The sequence below is a fragment of the Arvicola amphibius genome, chromosome X, assembly GCF_903992535.2.
Source record: "Arvicola amphibius chromosome X, mArvAmp1.2, whole genome shotgun sequence".
Classification (NCBI taxonomy): domain Eukaryota; kingdom Metazoa; phylum Chordata; class Mammalia; order Rodentia; family Cricetidae; genus Arvicola; species Arvicola amphibius.
The window spans coordinates 50,581,243-50,595,692 of record NC_052065.1 but is presented as its reverse complement, the minus strand read 5'-3'; the positions used below and the strand labels follow the sequence as shown (position 1 = coordinate 50,595,692).

Here is a 14,450-nt window from a genome sequence, read left to right as displayed (position 1 = left end):
GAATGGGGATTAGTGCGTTGACATTACCATCCCTCTGAACTCCTGTGTGATGGGGGGGCTGGTTGATGAAAAGGAGGAGTTCAGAGGGATGATAATAGGGGTGGGAAATAAGATCACAATACATTGCATGGTACATAGTATGGAGTTGTCTAAAAATAAAACAACATTGACAATAAGGAAAAGATGCTCAGTGTAGCCCTTTGAGTACTGCCACAGAACCTCTGTCATACAATTGTGAGGCACATAAACCAAATAGTTCCTCACTTTATGGAACAAGGTTCTTAGTAGTCAGTGTGGGATAGCACTAAACACTGGTAATCTGGTTGTGTTTTAACTCTAACAGTCGTTAAATTGTCAAGTAGCATGAGGATTTCTGGCCACCTAACCATTCAAAGACTACATTGGTTATCTGGTTCTAAGAAATTCTGGCAGCCCTTAATTTTTTTCTCTGGGTCCTAGCTGGAGGCTCTGCCCACAGCAATCGGGTTCTGCAAAGAGAAATACATTCTGGAGAGTCCTGTCTCCTCCAGCTGCAGATGTGACAGGGAGAACGAGGCTAAGTAAAGACGATGAAACACAAACTAAATGTACCGCGATGCGCAATAAAGTGGTTTAGTGTCGTAGATGGATTCCTTGAGTTCCCTTTAAAAACATGAAAAGATTCATGAATTTGCATGTCATGCTTGCACAAGGACCATGCTAATCTGTGTAATCTTTCCAATTTTAGTACATGCTGCTGCCAAAGTGAGCATTCCTGGAGTTCTTTTACCTACCTTAGATTTTTTTTTTCAATTAAGAAAACTGAAGTATACTTTATATATAGTAAAATTTACTTTGCTAGGTTTGATCTCTGTGGAGTTTCACAAACACACAACATTCATAAGCTTCCACCACAATAAAAGTCAGAAGTGTTATTTGTTTGAAATAATTCCGGCAAGCTGACCATTTGCTCTACCTCCTTCCCCCAAGCCTACACTGCCTGTTAAGCAATAGGCTCTTTTCCGTTATTAGCATTTTGACTTAGCAAGAATGTTATGTAAATGGAATCATACAGTATGTATCTTTTGAGTCTACTCTTCATCTCTTAGGCTAGTAACAGCGGTTTTCAACCTTTCACTTTAACACAGTTGGTGACTCCCAACCATAAAATTATTTTTGTTGCTGCTTCATAAATGTAATTTTGCTATTGTTACTAATTATAATGTAAATATATTTGGAGATAGAGGTTTGCCAAAGGTGTCACAACCCCTATATTAGAACTGATGGTCTAATAGATAGATTCATCCATCCATTTGTTTGTATCAGGAGCTTTTTCTTCTAGTTATTTCTGACCAATTTTCTTATGCCCAATATTTAATCCATTTCCCCATTCACCAGCAAGGGAAAATTTAGTTATCTACACTTTGGAGATATTATGAATAAAGCTACTGTCATCAGCCATGCTCAGGTTTTTGTGTGAACATTAATATTCATTTCATCTGGGAGTGGGATGCCAATGGTGAGGTTATACCTGTGAGAAACTGCCAAATGGTTTTATAAAATGTCTGTACTATTTTGCATCCCAACATTTTCCCACAAGGGAATAATATTAGGTATTTCATTTATAAGTATCAGCAGACATTAGAACCATACAAATAAACTTTCTTTTTCTGAAATACACTCCAATAATCCAATAATCTGACCGAAGAAGATTTGTATTTCTTCAATCATGTGTTTTAGGAGTATTTTAACCTTATCATGTTTGTTTAAAAAGGCAGCCTTACATATACAAAGAGGGCTTTTGGAGCCAACAGGACATAAGACACTGAGAGGACGTGGAAGAAATGAAATAATGAAAAACAGCTAATGAGTTGATTATAGTACATTATTATTTTTTTTTTTTTAGTAGAAGTTCTCTAGTAATCAGCAATGACCCAAACCTCTGTGTTCTTATTGCATTAGGAGATACACTAGGCATCCAATATGGAAGAGAGCGATGGTGAGATAAGGAAGGACTGCTAGCCATTAGTACACCGCAGCATTGTTAGGTGGTGCTCAACCTTTTTTTTTTTTTTCTTTTGGTTTGGAGCAGTCTATTGATTTTGCAGTTGTTGAGCTCCAAGTCCAGAGAAATAGATAGTGCATGTTAACAACAAACCACAACAATCTCCCCTTCCTGAGACCTGCTGCTGCTTGCTGTGTAGGGGGCAGCTGCCTCGTAGATGTGAATAATTGATTTTTTCAGCTGGCGCCCCGGCGTCAGTCATTTTCATCAGTCAGCAGGTGAAGAGATTCTGCAGCTTCTCACTGTCCCTGGCTCGAAGCATGTGACATCTTTGCTTAAGAAGGCCTGCAATGTGGTGACTGCTAATTGCCTGTGCTTATGAAGTGAATTTGCTTGGGCTCTCATTGTCTCCCTCCAAACCCATTTTAAAGTATATCTTACTGGGCTGATTTTATCTCCTGAATTGGATTGGCTGATGAGCTCTGGGCAGCTGTGATTTGTCATATCTATGTTTATTTTCAGCTCTCAGATGACTGGTGATTAGAAGGCAGACCGAGTAGGAGATATGGTATTAGAGGTCATGGAGTCATGACCCAATGATCAGACTAGCAAGCAGCCCTTGCTGTGTGACAGTTAATGTGCTCCCCATATTTCTATCAAAATCAGTCATGTGTTTACTGAGATGGGGAGCAAAAAGTCTCCTTGCTAAGATTTTCTTTGAAGGAATCATGTTATATAAGAAGAGTTTCAGTTCTCTAAACTTCTAGAAATGAGGCTATTGGCATTTTACATGATTAGAAAAGTGATACATGATTATATGAAAAATAATATGGAAAGTGAAATACAGAATTTATAAAAGTTTAAAAACTTTCTAAAAACCCAGAGAAGGTATATACTGTGCAAACATATACAATATATATGTAAATTTTATAATTGGGATTATACTACTTATACAGTTTTATAAACCTACTGTTTTCTTTAACAGTATCATTTTTCTATGTCATTAAGTGGAAATATATATGTCTTTTATTTTGTCATATTTTGGCAAATACTATAAACAATGGCTTAATAAGTTTCATTAGCCCACAGCTATAAGTTCCTATCTGATTCTTTCTCGTTTTGTTTATTTGTTTGTTTTTTGAGATGGCTCTCACTATGTAGATATGGCTTCCTGGAACTTGGTATGTAGCTCAGGCCAGCCTTGAATTTATAGATCTGCCTGCCTGTGCTTCCTGAATGTTGGGATTAAAAGTGCTCACCACCACACCCACACCTTATCTGATTATTATTATTATTATTATTATTATTATTTTTGGTTTTTTGAGACAGGGTTTCACTGTAGTTTTAGAGCCTTTCCTGGAACTAGCTCTTGTAGACCAGGTTGGCCTCAAACTCACAGAGATCCACCTGCCTCTGCCTCCTGAGTGCTGGGATTAAAGGCATGCACCATCACCGCCTGGCTTATCTGATTATTTTTATAGGAAATTTACTACAAATAAAATGATTGGCTTGACCATTATACATATTTAAATTCTTAGTTGAATATATGTACATATTCAAATCACTTTGGAAGAGTTTATAACCAATTTATCTTTCAACAAGCAAGGACATAATAGCAATAGACATGATCATTCCCTTTGTTTTTGCTATATTGGCTAGTAGTCAATTGCTCTCATGTTTTGCAGATCATTTTATGGTTTTTCTCTTGAGGATTGCCTATTCACAAACCTTGTCTAGTATACTTTTATGTATCTTTATTTCCAAGAAACCGTAACCTGTTCATGATATTAAGTTTTCTTCAAAAATATCTTCTGTAGGACTCTGTGATTAGGGATTTAGATCCCGAAGACAGGGGTGCTTTGGTTCAAAAACTGGCTCTGCTATTTAGCATCTAACGTTGATTTCTCTTATAGCTATTTCATACATTAGTCTGCTCATCTGAAAATAGTATCAAATGACTCAAGTCGTGTAAAATACTTAGAATGGCACTTGGTACTTAGTAAACACTATAGATGCTTGCTGTATTTTAATTACTTATATGGTGTGATGTGTCAGTAAGTCTTCCATTTAGAGTAGGATATGGTAGTACACACCTGTAACCCCAACAGCTAGGACGCTGAGACAGAGACATGTTAAGTTTAAGGCCAGCCTGGATTACCTAGAAAGACAATCTCAGGACCAAAAATCTACAAACCAAACAAAAAGTCCCCCGAACTAAAACCAAAGCAAAAAAGTCATAGCTATCAGTTTTTATACCTGAGCTTTCAGCCTATAATTCATGTATAAAAGATCTTCAACTAAAGATTTTCTACTTAAAATAAAAGACAACCCTTTTGGAGATTCAAATATCAAATCTTGTAGGTTAAAAAACTCAACACTTTCTTTGGTTATATTTTTATTGATGATGCTGAGGTTGGAAGCATCTTGGAATAAAGAAGCATCTTGTTCAGGAAGGTTATCGACCCTTGACAATCACAATAAGGCAAATACAATGCTTCTATAGAATAAAAACATGAGTTAGGTGCAGTTGAAGTATTTAGTTGTACCAGTCCAGAGGCTTCTCGTTCCAGCTATTAGAAAACTGGATAGCTGAACACAAATAAGAGTTGGTATTGGATGCTTCAAACCCTATACCAGGCAATGAGAAGAAAGACAGAACACAAATGCTGACTTTATAATAGTTGCAGCGTAAAAAGGAGACCAACTAGCTGCAGCTTAGCGCGGCATTCTAACAGAGGAGGCAAGTGCTTGGCAGGGGGAGCAATCAGGATAGGGACGCTTAGCTCACCATGACGGTGCACACAGTAACCACAAAAGGTATTTCCCACAATCTCACTGTGCAGGCTAGTTTTTTGTCAACTTGACACAAGCCAAAATCATCTGAGAGGAGGGATGCTCAATTAAGAAAATGCCTCCATAAGATTGGGTGCTGCATGCCTTTAGTCCTAACAGTCGAGAGGCAGATACAGGCAGATCTCTGTGAGTTCAAGGCCACACTGGTCTACAGAGTGAGTTCCAGGACAGCTAGGACTATATAGAGAGCTCTGTCTTGAAAAAAAAATCCCACAAAAATATCGGGTTGTTGGCAAGCCTACAAGGCATTTTCTTAATTAGGGATGGATGTGGGGGAGGGACAAACCCACTGTGGGCTGTGCCATCCTTGGGCTGGTGGTCCTGGGTTCTATAAGGAAGCAGGCTGAGCAAGCCAGTAAACTGTACCCCTCCATGACCTCTGCATCAGCTCCTCCTGCCTCCAGGTTCCTGGTCTGTTTGAGTTTCTTTCCTGACTTCCTTCAATGACAAACAGTGATGTGAAAATGTAAAATAAACTCTTGCCTCTCCAACTAGAAAAAAAAAAAAAAAAAAAGAGTTGGTATTGGTAGGCTGAAAGGGTGGAGTGATGTGAGAATTAAGGGGAGATGAATGGGAAATTCTGGGCAGTTGTAATGGTTGTTGACTGACTCAGGGAGAGCCTTTCTTATCTTTTGAGAGATAGTTCGTATTATTGTCTTTTCTTAGAGCTCTGTAGCCAGTAAAGGAGCCCTCGTCTGTGATTATTTGATGACAGTTGGGAAAATGTCACTGGGCTAGACAGGCAAGGAAAACAGCTGTATAAGCAGGAAATTTGGCTAATGATATATGGTTTTAAGTAAATAGATAAAGACTTTTTACTTGAAATTGTATGCATTATCTGTCTATTCATAAACAAGAAAAGGGCGGCACAGAATTTTGGTTACTTTTTCATCAAAAAGTTGACTATGAGTTACTCATATAACTTTCCTTGACTAATAGAATGTAGCATGGGGACTCTAGAACCTCCATTCTCTTCACATGTTGCCTTGGACTATCACTGTATAAGGAGGGCTTAGAGGAAGAGCCACAAGGAGAGACAAGTTAGCTAGTCCATGTGTTCTGGCTGAACCAGTCCATAGCTGTGCAGCTAGTCAAGTATCAGTCCTATAGAGACTGGCAGCAGAACTACATAGCCAATGTATAGAATTGCATGAAGTGATAAATTGTTGTTGTTTTAAGTCACTGAGTTTTGAGGTGGTTGGTTTATAGCAATAAACTGAATGCATAATTCTAGAGGATTTGCATCTCAGCTGTGCACATTTGTTTCCATTAGGAGTGCTTGGCACAGAAAAGAAATCTAAGGCTTTAACAAAGTTCTTTTTATCTCTGATTGCCAATAAGAATGCATCTATCCTCCCCACTTCCAAAATTGTGTCTACTTTAGTTTTTCTTTGCTGTATTTCAGAGGAAGAGCATAAGGGTGCAATTTTGGAATTGAGCCCATGTTTACAGAGAGCTCCTTGGACTAGCTGGGAGCTCATTACATCATTTAGTTCTTTGTGATTTTCATATGTTGAACTCTTACTAAGTGTCAGGCTGTTTTTTTGATTTAAATTCCTAAACTCAATTTCCCCAAGGTTCTGAAATTGCCATATGATTGGGGGTTAGAATCAAGAAGCATTCACAGTGCAGTGGAACTTTTTTTTTTAAGAGTTGGTGTAAGGCTTGTAAAACATAAGAAAGCCATTCACCTTTCCATCCTCGTTTCCTCAGCTGTGGAGCACGGTTTAAATATGCTTCGTGGAGCTCTTAAATTCATAAAGTTGTTTCTTCATAACTTCTGAAATATTTTATTTATTATTATTATATTTCTGTATTGATTTCAACTTCTAATTTTGTTTTAATCAGTTTTTTTTTCCTGTGATTTAGGTCAAATGAATTAAAGCAGGTGTGCGTGTTGTGTGCGTGTGTGTGTGTGTGTGTGTGTGTGTGTGAGTGTGTGAGTGTATGAGTGTGTACTGGTAAATTTGTTGTTTTTACCAATAATATCTATACAAAATATACTTTACTATTTAATTGATTAAATTACAGGATGGTCTACAGTTAATAAAATCCATAACTATCTCCTGTAATACAGTTTCATTATGCCTCACACTTATGTGAGTTATAGTAGTCTAGGCCAGCACAGCATATATTTCATTCCTTATATTTAATGGTTTGATTGATGTTAGTTGGGATGACTGAGATGACTTGGGCAAATATTATAATTTAGTAGGCTGACTTAGCCTTTTTCACGTGTTTTTAAGCACTCCACATGCGTATATTGTGTGTGTGTGCGTGTGTGTGTGTGTGTGTGTGTGTGTGTGTGTACCTGTGAAGTTCATGGAACAATTTGCAGGAGTCAGTTCTTTCCTTTCACCTTTACGTGGTCCAGGGGATCAAGTGTAGGTCATCAGTTTTGACAGCAAGCATCTTTACCCATTGAATCTTCTTACTGGTTCCATTGTTTGTATGTTTGAGGTTCCCAAGAGCACTGATAAAGAGCAAACGCCAATGTGCCAGTACAATTCAATCTTCAGCTCACATCATCTTTGCTGTTGTCCTATAGTCAAAGCAAGTCAGTTGAGCAAGCTCCAGTTTCAAGAAGTCAAGAGATAGATTTCACTTTAAAAATATTATTGTATTTTATTTTATTTTCAATACATCCCAACAGTAGTTTCCCATTCCACCACTCCTCCCCTCTTCCCACTCTTAAAGAATCAGAAATACCCTGACTCCCACTGTTAGGAGTCCTACAAAAACACCAGGCTAACAACCATAACATAAGTAGAGGACCTAGCACAGACCCATGCAGGCTCCATGACTGCCACTTCATGATATTCTACTGATATCCTCCATCTCTGTGGCTTCAACAATTATTCTTTTCTCTTTTCCATGGGGTTCCCTGAGCGCCAAGGGGAGGGACCTGATGGAGATGGAGATCTCCAATTTGGGCTCTCCATCTACCTAAGGTTTAGTTGTTGGTCTCTGCATCTGCTTTCACCATCTGTGAGAGAAAGCCTCTTTGATGATGATTGGGTTAGACACCAATCTATGACTACATAAAGGCTCTGTGTGGGCCTTGTCAGCTTGGTTGATCACCTTCCTGGACCTGGGGGGAGTTGGGAGGACCTTGGACTTAACATAGAGTAGGGAACCCTGATGGCTCCTTGGCCTGGAGAGGGACGGAGTGGGGGTATGGGTGGAGGGGAGAGGAGGGAAGGGGGAGGAGGAGGGGAGAAGATGGAAATTTTTAATAAAAAAATAAACCATGAAAAAAAAGAAAAAAGAATCATTTTATTGATTTTTTCCTATCATATATCTCTGGACTATGCAGCTTCCAATTCCTGGTCATCCAGACGTTGTCAGGTATGGGCTCCCTCTCGTGGTGTGGGCCTCAAGTTAGATCAGTCATTGGCTGGTTCCTCTCACAAGTTCTGTGCCTCCATTGTCCTAGTAAATCTTGAAGGTGGGATAGTTTATAGGTCAAAAGATTTAGGGTTTGGTTGGTGTTCCAGTCCTACCTCCGTAAGCCTTGCCTGGTTACAGAGGACGGCTGCTTACGGCTCCAAATTCTGTTATTAGGAGTTCTTGTTAGGGTCACTCCTGTAGATTCTGGGGAAGCTCCGCTGCACTAGGATTCCACCCCGCAAAGCCCTCAAGTTCTAGTCATCTCACCCAGTACTCTCTCTTTCTCCATCTCCCCTCCTCATCCCCCCTTTCCCATCCCCATCTGTCCCCAAGTCCACCTGCAAAATTTATTCTATTTCCTCTTCCCAAGGAGATCCATGTGTCCCCCTTAGAGCGCTCCTCGTTACCTAGGCTTTCTGGGTGTGTGGATTCTAACGTGATTATCATTTACTTAACAGTTATTATCTACCAATAAGTGAGTATATACCATATTTGTCTTTCTGGGTCTGAGTTACCTCATTCAGGATTAATTTTTTTCAAGTTCCATCCATTTGCCTGCAAATTTCATGATGTCATTTTAAACAACTGAGTAATACTCAATTGTATAAATGTACCAGATCTTCTTTATATATTCTTTTTTGAAGGGCATCTAGGTTGTTTCCAGTTTATGGCTATTACAAATAAAGCTGCTGTGAGCATAGTTGAGCAAGTGTCCTTGTGGTATGATTGAGCATCCTACGGGTATATGCCCAAGAGTGGTATATCTGGGTCTTGAGGTAAATTGCTTCTCAGTTTTCTGAGGAATTTCTGTGTTGATTTCCATAACGATTGTACAAATTTGCATTCCTACCAGTAGTGGAGGAGTGTTCTTGCTCCACATCCTCACCAGCATGATCTGTCTCTTGTGTTATTGATCTTAGCCATTTTGACTGTTGTAAGATGAAATCTCAAATTTGTTTTCATTTGTATTTTCCTGATGGCTAAGGATGTTGAAAATTTTTTAAAAGTGTTTCTCAGCTATTTGGGTTTCCTCTTTTGAGGATTCTCTGTTTAGATCTGTACCCCATTTTTAAAAATTGTATTATTTGTATTCTTAATATCTATTTTTTGAGTTCTTTATATATTTTGGAAATTAGCCCCCTATCTGATGTGGAGTTGGTGAAGAACTTTTCCAATTCTGCAGGCTATTGTTTTGTCCTATTGACAGTGTCCTTTGCCTTACAGAAACTTTTCAGTTTTAGAAGGTCTCATTTAGTAATTGTTTATCTTACTGCCTGTGCTATCAGTGTTCTGTTTAGGAAGTTGTCTTCTGTTCCAATGTGTTCAAGGCTATTCTCCACTTTCTCTTCTATCAACTTTGGTGTATCTGGATTTATATTGTGGTCATTGATCCACTTAGAGTGGAGTTTTGGGCAGGGTAATAAACATCGATCTATTTGCATTCTTCTACATGCAGATAACCAGTTAGAATAGCACCATTTGTTGAAGATGCATTCTTTTTTCCAATATGTACTTCTGACTTTTTTAAAAATAAAAAATCAGGTGTTTATATGTGAGTGGATACACATACACATTTGGGTCTTCTATTCAATTTTATTGACCAACATGTCTGTTTTTATGCTGTTTTTATTACTATAGCTTTATAGTACAGCTTAAAATCTGGGCTGGTAAAACCTCTGAAAGTTCTTTTACTGTTCAAGATTGTTTTAGCTATTCTGGGATTTTAATTATTCCTTATGAAGTTGAGCTGTCCTTTCAAGATCTGTAAAAAACTTTGTTGGAATTTTGATGGAGATTGTGTTGAATCTGTAGATTGCTTTCGGTAAGATGGCCATTTTTAGTATGTTGATTCTACTGATCGATCCATGAGCATAGTAGATCTTTTCATCTTTTGATATCTTTCTCAATTTCTTTTTTCAAAGACTTGATGTTTTTGATGGGGATAGCTGCCCCTGCTTTATTTCAAGCATAATTTTAGAAAACTTATTTACTTTTTTATTTAAAATTTTTATTCATTTTCATACCAACTGCAGTCCCCCCCCCACTTCTCTTCCTCCTGCTCACACACTTCCCTTCCAAATCACTCCTCATCCACTCCTCAAAAAGGGTATGGCTTTCAATGAGAGTCAACAACGCCTAGCACATTGAGGCAGGATCAAGCCACCCCCCTGCATCAAGGCTGAGCAAGGCATCCTACCATACGGATTCCAAAAAGCCAGCTCATGCACTAGGGGTATATCCTGGTCCCACTGCCAGGATCCTTTCATACAGACCAAGCTACATAGCTGCTGTCAACATGCAGAGGGCCTAGTTAGGTCCCATGCAGGCTCCATGGTTATCGGTCTAGAGTCCATGAGCTGCCATGACCTGGGGTCAGCTGCTTCTGTGGGTTTCCCCATCATGATTTTGACCTTGCTTGCTCATATAATCCTTCCTCCCTCTCTTCAATTGGACTCCCGGAGCTCAGCCTAATTTATAATGAATAAAAATAAGAAGACAGAATAAAAATAATGTCTAATTTTGTGTTGGGGCAGCTGGCCCAATCCCTGCGTTCAGGGGCGTGGCTGCTCCAGTGGGGTAGCATTCCCCTTAAATAGGATTGGGGAGCCGGAAGGCGCCCCGTTCTTTTGCGCTGCCCCGCGCTCACCTTCGGCTCCGCTGGACCCTTGGTTCTGTAAGTTCCCTTATCTCCCCTTGTATTAAAATTGAGTAATTATAAAAGGACTATTTTTGGTTATTTCCAATCTTCGCCGCTTCAATTTTGTTAGCCAAGAATAGCCATTATTCAGTTACTTGTGTAAGAATCTACTATAAGAGAGATGGTCTATTTAATTTATTTTCTATTTTTTTTAATATTCATTTTTTTGAAAATCTCATTCATGTATACAATGAAAATGGTCATATCTACTCCTGATATTCTTCTTTAGCTCACCCCATATTTTCCCCAACATGTTCTCCTCTCAGATTCCCATTTTTTAATAGCCCACAAAGTTCAGTTAGAATGCCCATATGTGAATGGGTACAGGGCCATCCATTATAACATAGAAAAACTTACCACTGGCTATAGAATCCATAAAGAATGATTCTCATTTCTCCAGCAATTTTCCACTGCCAATAGCTTCTCGGTATGAAGTGGGAATATGGAAATAATTTACCATAACCATGCTGGGGTTTTGGCTGACTTGATCTTGTATAGGTCTTATGGAGGGAACCTCCTGTACTGTGAGATTATGGTTGTAATAAGCATACTTTGTTTAAGAGACAGCAGTTCACTGCGCTCCTCCTTATTTGCTGGCTCAAATATTCTTTCTCCCTCCTTTTTTACAATGTTCCCCGAGTCTGGTAGTGGTGGGGTATGTTATGTTTAGGATTGAGCACCGAGTCTTCGAGTAAGAGAGATGGTCTCATTATAGAGCCCAATATTGTAGTTACTCATATTATATATGAATTCAGAAAGCAGCATATAGTTCCATTATTTTAACACTTTTGTATTAATTTCCTCTATAATTTTCTATATTGAGTCTTTTAATGATCATTTAGGGTACAGGTGAAACAAAAAAAAATGAACATCCTGAAATATAGTACCTTAAATAAGACAGAAGCTAGATATAACATGTGCATTTCTCTCTCAGATAAAATCCAAAGGTAATTCAGATTGAAAAAAAAGAACATTTCTGTTTCACCAGGTAGGGTGGATAGTATTGACTGTTAATTTGACAAGATCTGGACTCACCTAGGAGACAAAGCTCCAGACACAGCAATGTGGAATTATCTTGATTTTGTTAGCCTCTTGCCTTTTAGAGATTATTTTGTATAGTCTAATTGAGGTGAAAGAGCCATCCTAAAAGTGGCCGGCACCATTCCCTGGCCTTGGGTCCTGGGCTACATAAAAAGATAGAGCCAGCATTTGTTCACCAGTATCCATTATTCTCTGCTTCCTGACTTTTGATATGATGAGGTCATCTACCTAAACACCAAGACTTCCTCACCACAACAGACTGTACCCTTGAACTGTGATAGAAGAGAAGTACTTCCTTTTGTAACTGGATTTTTGTCAGGGCATTTTGTCACATCAGTGTGAAAGGAAAGCACCAAGCGTTCTGAGATTCAGGTTACTGGATGAACTTCGCTGTCTTCAATATGTGCCTTCTAGATCTTGGTCCAAGGAGGCAGATATAGTTGTGGCTATTTCTCAGTGAGAAGGGAGATAGAAGCTATCCATAGAAACGTCTTTATTTTGAGATGAATTGAGAGTTGCACATGACTTTTTTTTAAAAATATCTGTCAGTCTAATCTTTGTCAAACAGCTACACCTAGCTGTTAGGGTAGCCAGCCACACATCAAATAAAACTGTAGAAGACTGTTAGCTAAAGAAAGAAAATAGACACTGGAAGGCATAGTGTTTTCTGTTATTTTAACAAAATTATGTGTGTCTAGATGAATTTCCCCCTTAAATATGTAGTCTTATATGGTGGATGTTTTTTGTTTTGTTCTGATGTGTGCCTATTGCTTTCTGTCAAGGTCATAGCACTTCAATTTTCCTTTCAAAACAGTCAGATCATGTTTCTCTATACTTTCCTTTGTGATGGGGAATTATATGTGGCCTTGCCCTGATGAGTAGAACAAACACATTTTCATATTTCATTGCAAATATTGAGCAGGTGAAGCTTTATTTTTCTCCTGCAGGGAAATATGTCCTGGTAGATTGAAGGATAGGAGAAGATCTCCAGAGAAAAACAGAAATGGAATCCTCAGAGGACATTGTTTCAGTCCCCAGTTCAGACCACACCTGAGGCTATAATGTCCATTAAATATGACTTAAAATATTTTTTAAAAAACTCATTTTCTTCATTTGAGCCATATTGTACTAGATTCTTATCAGTTGCAATGGAAAGTTTGCATGTTAACCCACTCATTCTTACTAAACTTCAATTCCTTTGGGTCTCACTGCTTTCCTATCTAGGAATGTATGAATTTAAATGATGTCAAGTAAAGTCAAGACTATTCTACAGTGGGGTTTTACTGACAAATTTATTTTTTGATGAAATGCTACTACAGATCAGAATTTGTATTGGATGTTATTGACAACCAATTCTTGGATTTCTCTCCTTCCTAGTCTTTTATTTCTCTTTCATCTTTTCTATACCTACTACATATGTATAGGAAGTATGTAGTATGGAGGAGAAAGCCATGATGGTACAGAAAGAAGAACATATAAATAAAAATCACTTGCTACTTTAAGCCACTGACTTACCTTTGTTCCAACTCTCAGTTAGAGTGATTTGATGGTAGAATTGGTCCAGAGTCAGGGCAAATTGAAAATTGTCAGTAAAAGTGATGCTACTGGTATTGTGAGTAGCATGAATAGGATGTTTAGAGCGAGGCCAGTGGCATCCAGCAGAGACCAAGCTATTTGAGTGTCATTAAATTCATTACATGGCATCTTGTGTTGCTTTCACTTTTATTCCATCACCTAACAATTTGAGGGTTAAGACCAGCCATCTCCCTATGCCTAGGTTTTTTTTTTTTTTTTGTCGCTATGTCTGTATCAGTACTAGTGACAGCTATTGATTAATTGCTATGATGTCAGAACAAATAACTACAAAATCTGCTGTGCCTTCAATTATAGTAACTGATGTTGAGTTTGGGCTACAGAATGATTTATAGACTTAAAAGTTACTATGACTAATTAAGAAAATCTGAGATTAGGTCTTTCTTTCCCTTTTTCTCCAGGTTATAGAACTTTAATCCTTGACAAAAGAGCCTACAAAATTATTGCTCTTCCAGATGGGGACTTCAATTCTACATATGAGATTGACTTGAATCTAATGACGAGAAGTCTCATAAATTAATCAGAAATTACAACTGTTTCACTAAAGGGGAATTGATCATGATATACATGGGTCCTGAAATGACTGAATTCATGTTATACACAATATATTTATTATAAGTTGTGCCAATTTATGGCCCCATGACCTACTAGAGCTTCCTCTAAGATTACCCTAGAGGCAGGTACTTGGTAAGGACAGATAGCATCGACAAACAGCATCTCCTTTAGACTGAACTCTATTATTTAACATGTGTACACCAGTAGAGTTCCCTATGGGAATATTTTCAATAGACTTGCAACTTCATCTTTATGAATTATTTTGAGGAGTCTGGCTAAATTTCAGTACTATACGAACATATTCCAATCGTATTTTAAAAAGGCACTGCTCACCAT

The 14,450-nt window shown here is 38.3% G+C and overlaps 1 non-coding gene across 1 annotated transcript; it reads right to left on the bottom strand.

Moving 5' to 3' along the window:
- Positions 1 to 646: 646 nt before the first annotated feature.
- LOC119805607 lies at positions 647 to 750 on the bottom strand. The gene has a single exon (XR_005283929.1). It is a non-coding gene; the product is annotated as a U6 spliceosomal RNA (small nuclear RNA).
- Between the last annotated feature and the right edge of the window lie 13,700 nt (positions 751 to 14,450).